Source organism: Berghia stephanieae, chromosome 4 (assembly GCF_034508935.2).
Source record: "Berghia stephanieae isolate SIO BIC M18660-M18661 chromosome 4, UCSD_Bste_1.3, whole genome shotgun sequence".
NCBI classification, from domain to species: Eukaryota; Metazoa; Mollusca; class Gastropoda; order Nudibranchia; family Aeolidiidae; genus Berghia; species Berghia stephanieae.
This window is the reverse complement of record NC_088363.1, coordinates 72,717,583-72,734,868: the sequence shown is the minus strand read 5'-3', so window position 1 is coordinate 72,734,868 and position 17,286 is coordinate 72,717,583. Positions and strand designations below refer to the sequence as shown.

The window sequence follows — 17,286 nt, the reverse complement described above, 5'->3', positions numbered from 1 at the left end:
CAGTCGTCTGTTGTTCTTATCTGATTATATAATGCTGTGTCGTCAGCGAAGAGATGCACCTTTGACCTTATACCTTGTAGAAGATCATTTATGTACACTAAAAATAGGGCGGGCCCAAGGAAAGAACCCTGAGGTACACCTAATGGCACCATCCCAATAGTGGAAGTCTCGCCATGGACAAGAATTTATTGGGTGTGATTGTCCAGAAATGCTGCAATCCATTGTAAGGTTTTGTTCCTGATTCCAAAAGCATAAAATTTCTGGATTAGCCGGTGGTGAGGAACCTTGTTGAAGGCCTTGGCAAAGTCCAGTAGCACGAGATCAACTTGACCTCCTTTGTCAACAGCAGCTGACAGATCATGTGTTAATGATATATGTTGTGTTTGACATGAGCAGTGCTTTTTAAACCTGTGCTGTTCATCATAAAAAATACTGTTAGTTTTGAGATATTCAGTTATTGAGAATCTCACTATATGCTCTAACAGTCTGCAGCAGATGCTTGTTAATGAAATGGGATGGTAGTTTGGAGCTCTGCTTCTATCACCTTTCTTGTAGATGGGTTGGAGAAGAGCATGCTTCCAAACAATTGGTTTGTCTCCAGTTTCAAGAGAGAGTTTGAACAAGTGTGTGAGGACAAGTGCAAATTCGTAACTCAATATCTTTAAGAGACGGGATGGTATTATGTCAGGGCCACATGCTTTCTTTAGATCTAAAGGAGTTTGTAAACGCCCTCTACTGTCACATTGATTTCGGCCATAGTGTTGTGATCATTTTCACTTTTTCACTCTTCATACCTACTCATCAGCAGTAACAAAACAGGACTAATTATTGACTGACTTTAATGAGTTGAGTCCAACTCTTTGCATTGCCCTCATTATGTGAGTAAAAGGAGTGGATGGTTGGGTAACATTAAAGAGTAATGTTGACCATAACAAAACAGGACTAATTATTGACTGACTTTAATGAGGTGAGCCCAACTCTTTGCATTGCCCTCATTATGTGAGTAAAAGGAGTGGATGGTTGGGTAACATTAAAGAGTAATGCTGACCATAACAAAACAGGACTAATTATTGACTGACTTTAATGAGGTGAGTCCAACTCTTTGCATTGCCCTCATTATGTGAGTAAAAGGAGTGGATGGTTGGGTAACATTAAAGAGTAATGCTGACCATAACAAAACAGGACTAATTATTGACTGACTTTAATGAGGTGAGTCCAACTCTTTGCATTGCCCTCATTATGTGAGTAAAGGGAGGGGATGGTTGGGTAACATTAAAGAGTAATGCTGACCATCTCGGTTCCATCGTTGATAAACTTTACTGGGACAGATATAATATATATATATTCTATATTGTAGAATCTGACAATTTAATTTAGTTGATTCATTGAGAGAGGGCATTTGTTGGGAGGAGGTGGGGTCAGAATCCTGGAGAGAGGACGGGTGCAGGAATTGAGATATGGACCCGCCATTTAGATCTATATAAAGTGTTAGGCATCAGCTGAGAGTGAAGTGGGGTGGTGTTTTTATATGCAAATCAAAGCTGTCCTACGCGTCCCATGAACCATTCTTTTACATCAAGTGAGAATCATGGATGAATTTTTGTTTACAATTGGTAAACATGTTCCCAGAGTGAGCAATTGAATTTAATTAGGCAAAATCCATTTTGAAAAGTGAGTATTTAAGGATATAACTTAAAGAGAGATCATTCCGCTTCATTGAAAAGGAGGTTAAATATGTGGAACAGGAACTCAAGTGATGTGGGTTAATGTGTGATCACCACCATAATAGAGGATTCGCTCTCAATTGATCATTTTATTGAAGGCTACCTCTATTCGCAGTAGTACTGCAACTAGCAGTTATCATTCATTTCAGTTATTTGCAGTAGTAGCCTTCGAGCCTATAGCTTTATAGAGGATTGGGCACAAAATATAAATAAACTAAATTGTTATTATTACTATCATTATTATTTTAAAAATTTATTTATTATTATTATTATTTTCTTCTTCTTATTATTTTTTAAAATTATTACTATTATTATTATTTTGCATTTCATTGACGACCACAATGTGTCTGTTGTTGTGTAGTGATGGTGATGTTGATGTGGTGGTTGTGATTGTAGTAGTGATGTTAATGTAGTGGTAGTGATGATGACTATAAGGATAATGATGATGATATAATGGTGGTGGTGGTTGCTGTAGTTTTGATAACGATGTGGTAGTTGTGGTAGTGGTAGTAATGATGATGATGTGATGTGGTTGTAGTGTCGGTGGTAGCGATGATGACGAAGAGGAGGTTGATGGTGTAAAGGTGGTGGTGGTTGCTATAAGTTTTGATAACAATGTGGAGGTTGCTGTGGTAGTAGTAGTAGTAGTAATGATGATGTGGTGGTGGCTATAGTAGTAGAGATAGTTTATTGATGGTAACTTATATTATTTGCAGGAGCACTGAGATATGAGTCGAGCAACGTCGAGAGAGAGAGAGAGAGAGAGAGAGAGAGAGAGAAAGAGAGAGAGAGAGAGAGAGAGAGAGAGAGAGAGAGAGAGAGATTCCTGGAACTATATACTTAACTAACTGTATATAATACAATAAACGGGGACTGAACTATTCTCATTAAAGTAAGCTGATAGATTTCAAGATGTGAACAAATGATCAAGTCGGAGAGGTGGGGACGGGGAAATTTTCATGGATTGGATTGGGATAACAAAAACAAAACAAAACACGATCTTGTCAAGTTTCAGACTTGAAGGAGAAGTTGAAATGTTCAAAATCCCACTTCTCAGTCGCACAAAATGTTTCAATCATCCATCCTTTTCTTTCCTTCTCAAACTAACAGTTTGTGACATTCGCTCTCACTTCCATCATTTTATCTAAGCTTAGTGAAAATCTGGTGAAGATCGGGCGATCATTCATTACTTAAATAAGAGGAGTTACTCTCACTTTATCATTTTAAGCGACAATCTGATGAGTGACAAACATTGTTGTAAGTGAACAAGTTGTTAATGCTTCCCCTCCCCTTTGAGTACTTTGAGTTGAGTCCTGAGAGTTAAGGAAAAATAATCACGGTCACTAATACTATCTAATATAAAACCGCTCTTCTTACTCTTAGTTTTAGTCTCCTAATCTTTTCTCTGAAAGACAAATAAAAAACATTTTGAAAACTCTCTAAAACAATATATTGGATTGTCTTCTTGGTGACATCTAGCCAAATCTAGAATTCATTTGGTGGTCTTCGTCATTTTGATTTTCGTATGTTGATGATGATGTTGAATGATTGATACGAGCCTAATGGTGCTCATTCATTGAATATGTAATGGTAATAGTAATAGCTAGTAGTGACAACAATGATAAATCCTCACCAATTTGTTCAAATTGTGTGAATCAAGCCCGACACTCTGTTGGATGGCATTGTCTGTGACTCATTCACTACCCAGATTCCATGGTTTGTTTATCATTGTCACATTCAACAAGTGACAATAATATTAGATGTCGCTTTCATGTTTCAAGTTTCAAGAAGCACTTCCTCCTTCGAGTTTTGATTGGATTGGGAATTCCGATGTCAAAGGTTACAGGTCAAATTTATTGGTCAGATTCAGCGTGGGTTACGCAACTGGATGCGTGGGTTGACGGAGGCAGGAAGCAATAACAAACCCACATGGTTGCCATTACCTCCACCATCATTCTCGCTCACGGTTTGTGGAAAGCACTTCATTACAGGCACGTAATAGTGAATCTAGTTTTTGTTTTGAACATTTCTATTATTATTCTTTGTAAATTGACCCATATTAAAAGAAACATACAAACAAAAAAGGCATGACCAGTCACTAACAATGCCGTGTAGTGTGTAGACAGTAACACAGTACGGTGAACATGACTGACACTGACATTGGGGTCGGAATGTCGGAACCCATGAGTCGTTCGCAACTCTGCCTCACGTATTCATTTAATCAGTCAATTTAATTTTTATTAAGCTTGCGTAAAACATACAAACAAAAAAGACATGACCAGTCACTAACAATGCAGTGTAGTGTGTAGACAGTAACACGGTACGGTGAACATGAATGACACTGGGATCGGAATGTCGGAACCCAGTAGTGGTTCGCAACTCAGCCTCGCGTACTCATTTAATCAGTCAATTTAATTTTCATTTAGCTTGCCTATTCTTCAAGTTTATGTTATATTCACCTTTTCTATTTAAAAAGGGTAATCCAAACAGACCATAAACGATTTTATAATAAGCCGACTTCAACTTCCATCACACACGAACTTATTTTGGGTTTTTTTTTTTTAACCAAACCGTTTGACTCAAATTAAAGCTTCGGCATTGGATAAGGAGCGAGGTCCCTGTTGCCATCTTGCTTAGTTTATACAGAGACTGGGTTGCCACCTTGGCTGTTCTTGATAAATAGTAAAATAGTACAACCTTGTGCAATATGAGAGAGAGAGAGAGAGAGAGAGAGAAATTTTGAACAAAAAACGAATCTCTCTCTCATCCTCTCTCTCTCTCTCTCTCTCTCCTCTCTCTCTCTCTCTCTCTCTCTCTCTCTCTCTCTCTCTCTCTCTCTCTCTCTCTCTCTTCCTATTTCATCTGTCACACTGTTTGACAATCTTCATCACCTGGCTCACTTGTACTTGTAATATCGGGTGTGAGGTAAAATTTTGAACAATTATTATTATTTATAAAATGCAGAATCTTTTCAAATAAACGGATAAAATAGAGATTAATTCTAATCGAACAGTGGAACACAAAGGCAGAATTTGCGAACAATCTAACACATAAGTGTCGTGGTCTTATTTATAAAATGCAGAAACTTTGCAAATAAACGGATAGACTAGATGTTATTTCGATTCGAAAAGTGGAACACAATAGGAAAATTTGCGAATACCCAGTCCAGACATAAGCGTTATGGTCTTATTTATAAAGTGCAGAATCTTTGCAAATAAACGGATAAAATAGAGATTAATTCGATTCGAAAAGTGGAACACATAAGCAGAATTTGCGAATGCCCGGTCCAGACATAAGCGTTATGGTCTTATTTATAAAGTGCAGAAACTTTGCAAATAAACGGATAGACTAGATGTTATTTCGATTCGAAAAGTGGAACACAATAGGAAAATTGGCGAATACCCCGTCCAGACATAAGCGTTATGGTCTTATTTATAAAGTGCAGAATCTTTTCAAATAAACGGATAAAATAGAGATTAATTCTAATCTAACAGTGGAACACAAAGGCAGAATTTGCGAACAATCTAACACATAAGTGTCGTGGTCTTATTTATAAAATGCAGAAACTTTGCAAATAAACAGATAAAATAGAGATTAATTCGATTCGAAAAGTGGAACACATAAGCAGAATTTGCGAATGCCCAGTCCAGACATAAGCGTTATGGTCTTATTTATAAAGTGCAGAAACTTTGCAAATAAACGGATAGACTAGATGTTATTTCAATTCGAAAAGTGGAACACAATAGGAAAATTTGCGAATACCCAGTCCAGACATAAGCGTTATGGTCTTATTTATAAAGTGCCGAATCTTTTCAAATAAACGGATAAAATAGAGATTAATTCTAATCGAACAGTGGAACACAAAGGCAGAATTTGCGAACAATCTAACACATAAGTGTCGTGGTCTTATTTATAAAATGCAGAAACTTTGCAAATAAACGGATAGACTAGATGTTATTTCGATTCGAAAAGTGGAACACAATAGGAAAATTTGCGAATACCCAGTCCAGACATAAGCGTTATGGTCTTATTTATAAAGTGCAGAATCTTTGCAAATAAACGGATAAAATAGAGATTAATTCGATTCGAAAAGTGGAACACATAAGCAGAATTTGCGAATGCCCGGTCCAGACATAAGCGTTATGGTCTTATTTATAAAGTGCAGAAACTTTGCAAATAAACGGATAGACTAGATGTTATTTCGATTCGAAAAGTGGAACACAATAGGAAAATTGGCGAATACCCAGTCCAGACATAAGCGTTATGGTCTTATTTATAAAGTGCAGAATCTTTTCAAATAAACGGATAAAATAGAGATTAATTCTAATCGAACAGTGGAACACAAAGGCAGAATTTGCGAACAATCTAACACATAAGTGTCGTGGTCTTATTTATAAAATGCAGAAACTTTGCAAATAAACGGATAAAATAGAGATTAATTCGATTCGAAAAGTGGAACACATAAGCAGAATTTGCGAATGCCCGGTCCAGACATAAGCGTTATGGTCTTATTTATAAAGTGCAGAAACTTTGCAAATAAACGGATAGACTAGATGTTATTTCGATTCGAAAAGTGGAACACAATAGGAAAATTTGCGAATACCCAGTCCAGACATAAGCGTTATGGTCTTATTTATAAAGTGCAGAAACTTTGCAAATAAACGGATAAGATAGAGATTAATTTGATTCGAAAGTGGAATGCAAATGCAGAAGTTGTGAATACCCGGTCCAGGCATAAGCGTCATGGTCTTGTTTAAATGAAACAATGCAGTTTTAAAAAATTTATGGTCATTGAGTAATTAAGCTAAATATGCGGAGTTCAAATAGATAACTTGATCTGTGAAATTTTTTATAATTAGCTGTTTTTATTCTCCATCATTTAGATTATGTGATTAAGTTTATAATTGAAATACAAACTTTTTCTCACTTATCAATGTTTTGCAATAAAGGAGAGTGTGAGTGAACCTGTGCAAAGAAAATTATTTGATAGAGTGATATTTATCATGCTTTTCAGTTTGTAGTTGAATTCTAGAATGGATTCTTTATAGTTCTCATTGATTGTATGTCAGTATGTCAGTCTTTAGGACACCGATTACCCTAATGCGGTCACAATTTACAATGTGACGGCCACAAGCCCGTTAAACGCAGAGTGGGGTATTGTTGTTTGCAAGTAATGCTATAGTTTTAATAGGATATCTGTCTCCTATTAAAATACATTCCTGTGTTGGATTTTGGATTAAATTCATGTCTTCTTCGGATTATGGGATATTTAATTTTCATGGATTGTGATTGTGATTTTCAAGACTATTAATGTAAGTAAATGCCCAAATAGATATTTTTATTCATTTATTCTTTATTTTTATTTTTTTTTAGTTTTGTTTTGTTTTGTTTTGAAGCATTTATTATAAGAAATAATGTACATATGCACTTATACACCAAAGACTGCTTTCAACTGCTTATTATTATTATTATTATTATTATTATTATTATTATTATTATTATTATTATTATTATTATTATTATTATTATTATTATTAATATTATTATATATAATAATAATAAATAAATTTAATATAATAATAATAATAATAATATAATAATAATAATAATAATAATAATAATAATATAATAATAATAATAATAATAATAATAATAATAATAATAATAATAATAATAATAATAATAATAATAATAAGTGCATTGAGTGAAATCCCAATCACGGTTGCCCAAATAAAACTGGCGCTAGAATCCCGACTACCTGTCTAAACGAATGTTGTTTGTACGATACATACTAACTACACGTTCAATATCGGGGGCAGAAAATATGCGTTTGGTTTTATGAAATTAAAACAGTAGTCCCACATTGTTCTTTGATGTTATTTGTGGTTGCATTTGCTTTGATACTTACACATTATATTGTGTTACATTGTTTACAAAATATTTCTGGTACTCGTATGCATGTGTAGTCAACGGTCAATCGTGTTCTTTATTATTTTATTATTAATTTTGGCTTGGCATCTTACATATGTGAATTTGACAGGTTGTTATGGATGGTAATTACTCGTATAACATTAAGTGATTTTTAAACATTTTTACGGCGTTTTAAATGTCTTTCTTGCATTCATTGCCGAGCACCTCCACTTTTCTGTTACTATTTTAACGATCAGCTGATTTTCTCTTGCCTCCCCTTTAATTTCGCGGACTTTTTTCAGAACGAGGCGTGGGAGTGGCTAATTGTCAACATAACCTTTGAAGCCCATGCCCAGAAAGGTGACTCTACGTAGCCTATCTATCACTATTATTCGCAACTCGTCCAAAAAGCCCTCGAAATTCGCTCTTTACTGATTATTCATTATGATTTCTTTTTGACTTGATTCTCGTTTCGGGTCCTTCTTCTGTGATTCTGAGAGAGAGAGAGAGAGAGAGAGAGAGAGAGAGAGAGAGAGAGAGAGAGAGAGAGAGAGAGAGAGAGAGAGAGAGAGAGAGAGAGAGAGAGAGAGAGAGAGAGAGAGAGAGAGAGAGAGAGAGAGAGGAGAGCAAAACATTGTAGTACGTACGACATTTATCAAGTTTCCCAGTTAAGGGACGCCATCGTCTTTCCAGTCTTTATGCATATGCCAAAAAACATTATGTTTTTCTTCTTTCTTTCTTCTCACGTCTTTTTAATGTAAGCTGGAGTTGGAATTGTGCCCAAAATGTCACCATAAACGAATCAATACCATCCATCACTTTCGTCATAAATAAATCACTTAAACTGGGTGTCGTGCCTGATATCTACAAAATTGCGTATGTTAAACCCTTATTGAAAAAATAAATCTTGACTAAGAAAAACTTTAAAAAAACAAAACATATCGTCCTGTCACTAACCTTCCTTTCTTATAAAAAAAATATTGAAAAGCTGGTCCTAAAACAACTTCTAGCTCACCCTTCCTACCTTACAGAGCTCCTAAGGAGCGTTCCTCTATCCCACGCATTCGTACAAAGGAGGGAACAAGGTCCTTTTCTCATTTATTTTGGTCCTTGTGTATGGAACACCATTCCACAAATCATCGTGGAGTCCAAATCATTGTCTGTGTTCAAGAAATCCTTTAAAACATTTCTTTTTTGACGTCCTGTATTTTCTTTGATATTGTTTTGTGTTGATGTAAAGCGCCAAAAGCCTCATGGTTGAGGATACCGTGCATTCTATAAGAGTCTATTATTATTATTATTATTATTATTATTATTATTATTATTATTATTATTATTATTATTATTATTATTATTATTATTATTATTATTATTATTATTATTATTATTATTATTATTATATAATTGATTGCTACCCTTTAAGTATGTCAAAATATTTTCCGCCAGGTCTAAGATTGGAAAAAGGGGTCGGAAAAAATTTAGACTTTACCCGGGATCGATCCCTTTGCGTGCTCTACCAACAAACAATATATTGGGACCCCATTAAAAAAAATTGACTCAAGCGAGCTAAAAGTACATGGTTTTGGTTTTCCATTGCAATTCTACGCATTACTATGTCATAACATTGCCATCACGTGTGTAAACACATTGACACGTAGACTGAGATGAATATTATTCAAAACCTGAATGGCCACCCGATCCGCCTCGGATGCACGCAATGAAGCAGATTGTGATTGGAACACAATAGGTAATAATATGTTGCACCAAGAAAGTACGAGGAGGTTAGAGGAATTTGAGATGTGGGTGTATAGAAGAATGTTGAGGGTATCATGGACAGACAGGTGTACGAACGAGGAAGTGTTGGAGAAGGTGAGAAATGGAAGAATACTGATCGATAACATCAGAAAGAGGCAGTTACGCTTTCTGGGACAAGTGTGGAGAAGAGACGGAATAGAAAAGTTGGTAGCATCTGGGATGATCGAAGGAAAGAGAACTAGATAATGACAAAGAATGACTTATTTAAATAACCTAAGAATGGCCAAATGTGACATAAAAAACAACACTGATGTCATGCGCTCCGCAGAGGATCGTGATTCGTGGAGACAATTGACCGGCAACGTGCTCAAGAGCACAAGCCATGATGGATGATGATGATGACCAAGGTTCACGTTGATTTATCCACCCCCCCCCCCCCCCCCCCCCTCAACCGACCGGTATAGAAAACATCTAAATCGTGTTTTAAAAAGTTATGCATATGTACAATTTGTGTCATCCACGTTTGTTTTGCATGATGCTTTCGGAGTGTCATGTGACCAATTATATTACGTCAAGGATGCATTGAAAGGGCGCTTAAGAACACGTAGGGACCTTATTCAATCGAAAAGCAAAGCTATCTGGTGTAGAATGTTTATTTCTATAATAAACAGGCATATACTCACTCACACAAACACTCACGCGCGCGCGCGCGCACACACACACACACATACACACAACATATACTTCCCACTTCATTACCATCTGTCGCTCTCAGTCATGGCCGTCCCCACTTGGGCACGTTTTAGATCATCAACAAAACAAAAACCAGGGCAAATGGGTTAAAACGTTTTATGTCTATACAAGATCAAAAATAATTCAAAGAAAACTAGATTCTTTTTATTTTTTTTACTCAGGGAAACATCGGACGGAATAATCGTGCACTTTTTTACTGAGCATTTCCATAGTTTAAAGGATGATTGTTGATCATATTATGGATGGCGTTTATAACTTCTTGCATTTTTCTTTTGCTTAGTCTTGCATGGAATGGTTTGTGCACCATCGCATCAAGACATGTATTGTCGGGGTGGATTGAACGCTTCAAACCTTGACATTTACATAGCACAATATCCACCACACGCAATCAAAGCGCTTTACAAGGGGTCCCTGTCCAACACACGAAGAACGAGACATGATGACTGTTTAGCGATGTTACAATTTTTTTAGAACAGAGATCACGCTGTTCACAACCAGGTACTCATTTTACACCTCAGCATGGTGAGAGCATGTTAGTTTTGAGCCTTTTCTAAGGACTCAACTATGCGCCGCTAAGAGCGGGACTCGAACCTTGGACCTTCCGGTCGAAGGGCGTGTGCTATACCACTAGACCACATAGCCGCTTAACAGAGAATCCCTTATTTAAAAAATAAAATAAAAAAAGAAAGAAAAGAAATTTTGGTTAAATCTATATTCTTTAATGATTGAACTGAATATAGTTACAGGGAAAAAACAACTGGAATATCGCATTTCTTATTATTTTAGCTATCTATAAATTCACTACTTGTCACCTGGGTCATCCTCTTCAAATAAATCCCCTTCATTCCGACACTAATGCCAGATTGAGGAGGTGGGTCACATTCACAACTTTTTATATCGGAGACCATTTTTATCGACCAATATTTGAAGTGAAAGTTATCAGGCAAAAATGAAAAATAGCGCTTTGTCATCGTTTGTCCTCATGAGCAGTAGTTGCCTTAAGCGAGTCACCTCGCCGTTGCTCATTTTGCTGCGCTACGCTGCGGTTGAAGCCTGATTTATTCCAATATTTCCAATAGGGATGAATAAAGGGATTTACTTTTACATCAAAGATGATACACAACTTATGTTATGCTCAATTTTTCCTTAGACTGGGACAGCGATATTACTGGTTATTGAGTATGGTAATAAAATAAGAGTTAAGACCTTTTTCATAGGACTCAACTTTGCGCCACTCTCAGTGCGACTCGAATCAGGACCAACAAGCAACAAGCGTATGTCATAGCAGTAACATTGCCGTACTCTGAAAAAAAAAACATATGAAAAGTTTGGAGCAGTAAACTTGTCTTTCAAATATCGATCGACTAAATAGCCCTCATCTTGTCAAAAGCTCTCAAATTTGGAATATCACTGAGGGTCATTTTAATCGATCGATACGCAAAGGACGAGTTTTCTGGCCAGAATTTTAAATATGTGTTTTTTTTTTGTTTTTTTTTTTTTTGTTCCGAGTAAGGAAGAAGAGACCCCAAAGCTTAAGGTCGCACTGTCTCCGATCAAGAGGTTGGCTATTGACCAAACAGAACGTCCTGTTATAAATAAAACCAAAAAATAAAATAAAATAAAAATTCCCTTTATTCATCCCCAAGGGGAAATATGTCTTTAGGATCTATTCCAAGGGAAGACTGGAATAACCCAGGCGTCAGCCGCAGTGCAGCGCCGCAAAGTGAACTAGGGCTAGGTGACTTGCTCAAGGCCACACAGCGCAGCTGCCGGTGATCGAACTCGTTACCTTTCGGGTACGAAGCAGAGACCGTACCGCTGAGCCACGCTGCCCCTAATGCCCTTATGGTTGTATTGTCATTGTAATGCTCTATAAAATCTAATTTGTAATAAATACATACCTTGTGGTAATATAAAAATCCATTGAGTGTCATACACACAGCAAAAACACGTCCTACTTGAGTCCGTCAAGTACTTGGTGGCCGTGAGTCAAGGAAGTCACATGTAGATAGGTGCTTTAACAGCACACTTGATATTGGTTTATCAACTCTTCTACGGCGTAATTGTAAAAAGTTTTATCACTACGGGACTCCAGTGAATGATTAAATAAGCAAGATGACTTTGATAAGCTGGTCATGACACGGACAAGGAAATCGATTCACCCAAAACTACGATAATAACTATACAGAAAAGTGAGTGGAGCAGGCCACCATCGCGAAGTAATTTTGACCAGCAGTTAAGCTTAATAGCCAATATTCTCATCACAAACATATAACATAGAAACGATTGAGACATTGAGTATGCTCCGGTGTATGGGGTGAATTTTTAATTCAGAAAAGTGAGTGGAGCAGGCACTTATGTTGGTAACAACAAGATATGAAGTGAGTAGAAAAGTGCCAGAAGACAATAGAGAATAAAAAATTTTTTGTTATATTTTGTTTTTGTTATATGTTTGTGATGAGAATATTGGCTATTAAGCTTAACTGCTGGTCAAAATTACTTCGCGATGGTGGTGAACGAATCGGCGATCTCAAGAAGTGGGTGAGAGAGGGATCTAGAAATGACTTTGGGTTTGAAACGAATATTTTTGTGTTCGTGGATAGCTCCCACGGTAGAGCCACGCTCTCACCTGCCAGGCGGAGTTGTCGTACCAATAAGGTCGCAGGTTCAAACCCCACCACCGCCGCGAAAAATTTTTTTATTCTCTATTGTCTTCTGGCACTTTTCTACTCACTTCATATCTTGTTGTTACCAACATAAGTGCCTGCTCCACTCACTTTTCTGAATTAAAAATTCACCCCATACACCGGAGCATACTCAATGTCTCAATCGTTTCTATGTTATATGTTTGTGATGAGAATATTGGCTATTAAGCTTAACTGCTGGTCAAAATTACTTCGCGATGGTGGTGAACGAATCGGCGATCTCAAGAAGTGGGTGAGAGAGGGATCTAGAAATGACTTTGGGTTTGAAACGAATATTTTTGTGTTCGTGGATAGCCCACACGGTAGAGCCACGCTCTCACCTGCCAGGCGGAGTTGTCGTACCAATAAGGTCGCAGGTTCAAACCCCACCACCGCCGCGAAAAAAATTTTTATTCTCTATTGTCTTCTGGCACTTTTCTACTCACTTCATATCTTGTTGTTACCAACATAAGTGCCTGCTCCACTCACTTTTCTGAATTAAAAATTCACCCCATACACCGGAGCATACTCAATGTCTCAATCGTTTCTATGTTATATGTTTGTGATGAGAATATTGGCTATTAAGCTTAACTGCTGGTCAAAATTACTTCGCGATGGTGGTGAACGAATCGGCGATCTCAAGAAGTGGGTGAGAGAGGGATCTAGAAATGACTTTGGGTTTGAAACGAATATTTTTGTGTTCGTGGATAGCTCACACGGTAGAGCCACGCTCTCACCTGCCAGGCGGAGTTGTCGTACCAATAAGGTCGTAGGTTCAAACCCCACCACCGCCGCGAAAAATATTTTTATTCTCTATTGTCTTCTGGCACTTTTCTACTCACTTCATATCTTGTTGATAATAACTATACTAGGCTTGTGTGTTTGGGGAAGGGGTGGGGGGGGGGGGGGGGGGTAGGGGTAGGTGTAAGCAGATATTTTTAAATAAAAACCTAATTGCGGCCCTTTTCAAGTTATTTTTTAGTTCATTCTTAATGCAAGCTCTTGTTCAAATCAAGTTATTCGGTGTCCCCAAGAATGAAATTCGAGCGAGTTTGATGGTGGTGGTAGGGGGGTGGGGGGGGGAAAGCGAGCGAGCGAGAGAGAGAGAGAGAGAGAGAGAGAGAGAGAGAGAGAGAGAGAGAGAGAGAGAGAGAGAGAGAGAGAGAGAGAGCAAACGAAGAACATGACTACTGCGTTTGGGCAATTTTCAGAATAAGATCTGAGCTAAGCCAATAGTACCTAATAACCTCTTCATCGTTATCTTCTTGTAATTTAAATATAATTCATTTAGATATGCGTCATCGTATGAGCTCAACCATACAGACCCAAACACATACAAACATTCATGTGGTCTTTCGTATCAAAGTGTTGGAAACAAATAACATGTCATTTTAGAAGCCAATATTTTCGTCATTATCTTTTCTACCATACTTATCTCACTACGTCTAACCCTATCATTAGCTTCCTTATAATCTCAACGCAACAAATTCAATTGCCACCACAATCGCCATCATCATCTTTGACTTATTGCAGTCCGCCTCCTAATCAACCGACTGGGACGCCTCGGCAGCTTCTCTAATTCTATTGACGAATTCCCTCCATTGATCTCTGTCCTTTACGAGGGACTGAAGGTCTGCTCGATCTTTTTCCGACCTTAGCTCTTGATGGTTCTCGAGGCGCTTAATGTCTCTGTTTAATATTGTGTGAATGTTTGTTGTTGGTCTGCCTCGATATTTGTTTTAACATGATTGTGTGAAGTATGCTTCCATGGCTTTGTTAGAATATTGTTATCTCTTCCAGGGGCGTGGCTGTATAGGTCGATTTGGTGCCTGGCACCGCATCCATCTTTTTGAAAATGGGTTATAGCATTTTAAAAATAATAATAAAACTGAGAAATGGTACATACCACCTCTTATTTATTAAAGTAAGTCGTTTCTTTAATTTTATTTTCTTTCTTTTGTATTTACAAATATAGCATGTTTTAAGTAATTTCCCTCTGAATCTGGAACCACCCTATACTGTAAGCACGCCACGCCACTGCTCTTCTAAGTACGTGTCCAAATAGTCTCCATCGTGTTTCTAATATTTGGGTTGAGGATAGCGTTTCGTTGCATTTTTATAGTGATTTGTTTGTAATTTTTATCAGGATAGCGGATGTTAAGAATGATTCTTGGTTGTTTTCTATGGAATGTGTCGAGTTTCTCTTCTTCGTTCCGAATAAAAGCCTATGTTCCACAGTTGTAAATGAGGACATATTTATTGACAAAGGACCTATAGAGCTCGATCTTTGTTGCTATTTTGACTTTGTCCCGTCTTATCCATATTTGCTGTAATTTGTTAAGAACAAATATAGAGAGTGGTTTTCTTCGCTGTATATCTTCCTTATCTCCAAGTAATGATCCCCCTTTTTTCGTCTTTTGCTAGCTATTTTCTTCCTTTGATAAAATCGTTATGCCTGTTTTCCAGAGGTGACAAGGAGTTTATGGTTGGAAGTTGCACCTTGTCGATGTCAATTTGGTCTAGGCTGATGAAGTCGATGTCGTCTAACGGAAGATTATTTTCAATTGCGCTTTGTACTTAGTGCATTTTCCATTTAAACAACGAACAAGATCGGGCTCAAACTATCTCCTTGAGGTGTGCCGATATTGCTAAGGAATGGATTTTCAATTGAGGACCCATAGATTCTGGTTTTTACCCAGTTTCACTCAGCAGAAATCGGACGAGTTTGAGTTCGTCTTCCATAATGATGTTTTCCATGATCTTTAGAAGGGTATGTCGGTCTACTGTGTCGAATTCTGCGGACAGATCTATCATCAACTTTTTCACCAACTACCACCAATCAGATTTTTTATTAATGGCGCGGGTTTTTCTTGTTTTTCTCAACTGTCCCTCTATCAAAAGTTGTAACAATTTGTGTCAACCTCCGGATCAATTTGTTTTAGCTGAATGTAGATTTTGGACCGTATTCAAAAAAAATCCTTCTTTACGACCTATAAAAACATATAATTAGAGATTTTATCCTTTCTTTAAAAAATATAGCATTGTGGAGAACATTGTGCTTATTTGAGTCAATAAAAAAATTGATACGGCGCACAACTCTACTGAAAGATTTGAAAATTAGAAATGTATTTTTCACAGATAGATAAACAGATAACTTGATTTCCTTTTATAATTCAAAGTCAGTTTGAAAGTTCGTTGAGTCAAACAGATATCATAAAATATGTACCAACGACGACACTTGACTCCCAAAATCAACTAATTTTGACACTGTAAAAAGTTGTCAATTTGCGTCATCTATTTATGACATCAAGTATTATTATTACTTCCGTTGTGTTGTTGATTTAGCGGTGATCAGTGTTATGTATGTTCTAATTGCGTGTATGTTTGTGTGTGTGTGTGTGTGTGTGTTTGTGTTTGTGTGTGTGTGTTGTGTGTGGTGTATACATATGTGTGTGGGTGTTGGCATTTTTCAGCAAATCGTGGCATTCATAGTGATATTATTCACTTGATCACATGAAGGTATTTCAGTCGCCATTTTGATTCTTTTTTTACTATTAGGGTTAGCTCGAGATCTAGGATATTTCTTTTTCTATTAAGGTTAGTCATAAGTCTTAGTAAAGGTGCTAGGATGTTTGTTTTTCCATAAGTTAAGTAAAGGGGAGACATTCCGAAAGCTCCTACATCCCAGTATTCTTTAAATTTGTATTTTCACCGTTGATATTTTGTCAGGCATTTATTTATTCAATTTGTCATTATATCTAGAAGTATTTTAAAAACTCTAGAACAAACCTTGATAGATTTGTGAAAGTTTAAAATTTCTTAATTTGACCATTGTTTTGATTTTCAGCCGCCATTTTGATTTGTTAAATATTGAAAAGTAGTGCAAAGCAGTCCGAGAGTTTTTTTTCTATTAGGGTTAGCTCGAGAGGTTAGTCATAAGTCTTATTAAAGGTGCTAGGAAGTTTGTTTTTCCATAAGTTAAGTAAAGGGGAATTAAAGGTACTAGGTTTATTTTTTTTCTTGGGGTTAGTTGAGGGAATATATTATTAAATATATTATTGGGCCACACAGAAAAATCAACCGAAGATATACCAAATTACGCAGACAACGTTGTTTACCAATCTGCCCTCATTAAATGATGGTGAGTACAGTATCGAATGAAAATAGTTCTTTCCCCGCGAAATTGCGGGCTTTTTACTAGTACTGTTAAATATGTAAACAAGTTACGCACCACAAAGTAAGAGATGAATTCATCATGTTTCCAAAAAATCTCCAAAAATAATCTAGTGATTATGAGTACACGTCATATTAATTTCCGTATGGAGGCAATTCGCTTTAATTTTATAAAGTTACAACCTATGTGTTTGCATCCAATTTTGAATTAATGATTTATTGCACTTTATCTACATGATGTCACCGAAGACTGATATGAAATATCTAACTTTAAATCATTTGAAATA

At 36.8% G+C, this 17,286-nt stretch overlaps 1 protein-coding gene across 1 annotated transcript in view; it reads right to left on the bottom strand.

Moving 5' to 3' along the window:
- The window catches only part of LOC144971182 (uncharacterized), a 56,396-nt gene extending 44,275 nt beyond the window's left edge, over positions 1 to 12,121 (bottom strand). The window contains exon 1 of the mRNA XM_078911669.1: positions 12,044 to 12,121. The gene's annotated coding sequence lies outside the window, so the exon portion shown is untranslated. The remainder of the gene's footprint in view (positions 1 to 12,043) is intronic.
- Between the last annotated feature and the right edge of the window lie 5,165 nt (positions 12,122 to 17,286).